Source organism: Coenobita brevimanus, chromosome 34 (assembly GCF_032717465.1).
Source record: "Coenobita brevimanus isolate Jiangsu-jjx chromosome 34, ASM3271746v2, whole genome shotgun sequence".
Classification (NCBI taxonomy): Eukaryota; Metazoa; Arthropoda; class Malacostraca; order Decapoda; family Coenobitidae; genus Coenobita; species Coenobita brevimanus.
Genome location: NC_136987.1, coordinates 10,733,516 through 10,735,701, shown reverse-complemented (window position 1 = coordinate 10,735,701; position 2,186 = coordinate 10,733,516).

The window sequence follows — 2,186 nt, the reverse complement described above, 5'->3', positions numbered from 1 at the left end:
TTTCTTCCTGCTTCCTCTAGAGTCAAGACGATACGGTATTATAAAACATTGTGGTTTGGAGAGTGAAAATTTGTTGTTTATTGTGCTGTTGGAAAGTAAAGAACTGAACAAGAGAATTAAAAGTATCACTGAGTGCACTTCTGGTGAATATATATATATATATATATATATATATATATATATATATAAATATATATATATATATATATAGTGTTAGGGAAGCAGGATTTACTGTACCAGCTAGGTAGTACTGGAGTATTCCTGACGATGCTCGATTTTGGCGGGGTTACGTGTCAGAGTTGTCACTTAGTTTGCTAACCGTGAGCGGAGGTATTTTGCAAGTTATCCAGTATATTTTGTGCTCTTTTTCTCTCTATAATGTTTTATTAATGTGATTGTTAAATCTGGTAATTTTTTCCCAGTTCGATTGCTAAATAATTTAGTGTTGTGTAGTGTATGAAAACTCTAGATATTAACGATGTTTCCCGAGTTGGCAACTGTTGCTTTCCCGAGAATATCGTAGAAGATTCTAGTACATAGGGTGCTTATATAAGGATGGGTATGACCAGAGGAGCTTCAGTTCAGTTTGAGTTAAATCTGTGTCAGTTGCTAAGTGTCAGTACAGTTCATGAAGATCATATAGCTCCAGTACTTAGAAAACAGTGAAGTGTAGCTATGGCAAGCACTAAGTGTACTTAGTGAATAAAGACCACTAACTTAAGAAGCCAGTGTTTACTTACAACGATTGAGCTGATCCTTGTGTGCTGCGTACAATTTGTAAGGCTGACAATTCATAGGAAGACCAACTCACTAGGCAACGTCCTTCCTATAATTCTGGCCCACCCACTGTTGGAGTTCGAGGCGGTGTTAGACGGGAGGTAAATCGTGGTGTCGTGAGTGTGGGACCCAGAAAAGTGCAAGCGGGGTAGTGAGTTCAACCTTCGCCATGGAGGCAGAAGGTGAAATGACGAAAATCCAACTAGGCAGGACGAGGTGTCACCGAGTGCACTTATGCAGTCATTGGCGAGCACAGAAAGAAGGACAGAAAGAAGTCAAAGAAAAAATTACAGGCACAGAACGAAAGACAGAAAAACTGAAAGATCAATTACTGGCACAAAACGGAGGACAGAAAGAACTCAAAAGAACAATTACTACAGGCATTAGTAAAACAAAGGACAGAAAAAACTCAAAGAACAATTACAGGTACAAAGCCTACAAATTACAAAGTGCTAACAGAAATGGACAGAAAGAACTCAAAGAACAATTACAGGTACAGAACGAAGAATAGAAAGAATGATGGCTTAACAGCTTCAAGAGGTATTACAGAAGCAACAGAAAGAACTACAACTGAGGATGGAAGGAAAGCTAGATATCTCATGGGGGAAATGGGAAGGAAGAACAACAACAGTTGAAGGAGGATGCATATACACTGAGCTACGGCGACAGAAGTACGAGGTGGTATGTAAAATTGTGATGGAGTGTAGACCATATAGACAACCAGCTGAAGATTAACGAGGGAATAGTGATGGAAACGCAAACATCATGTAGATAAATCAGCTCAAGTATGTAGTCAACCATGTGAAGACAATTTCAGAGAAAATTGAGGCTGTAAAGAAATATTGCACTGCTGAACCTCGGGTTAGTGTACAGGGAGTCTATGAAAAGAATGGACAGTGTATGGTGTGGATCTTAGATGAAATCGCAGGCATCCAGAGGTAGCATTACAGGGCCAGAATAATCAGAATGCACAAGTGTTAAGTCCTGGACTTTATTATGATGCCTCATTTTTTAGGCCCCAAGCCAGTGAAATGCATGGCTGTAATGGGGTCCAATTAAAAAGAAACCTCAGGAATTTGATGGTACAGTATCTTGAGATGCTTACAGTACAGGCAGTTTGAGCTACTTACTAACCAGAATGGTCGATGAAAGGCAAGGCAGCTGGCTACTAGCATCAAGGGTGTTACAATGAAAATTCTGGAGACAGATCTCAGTAGTATAGCAAGGAACAGATATTGTCCTTAGTAGAAGTACTGGGAATGCAGATATGGGACCATGTACCAGACTGGGATTTACAAAAGCACGATTCCGGAACTGTGTACGGGCTCGAGGAGAATCCCTACAACAGCTTGCTCATGACCTGGAGAGTATGGCATTCAAGGCATACCCAGCAGCAGTTACCTAACCTG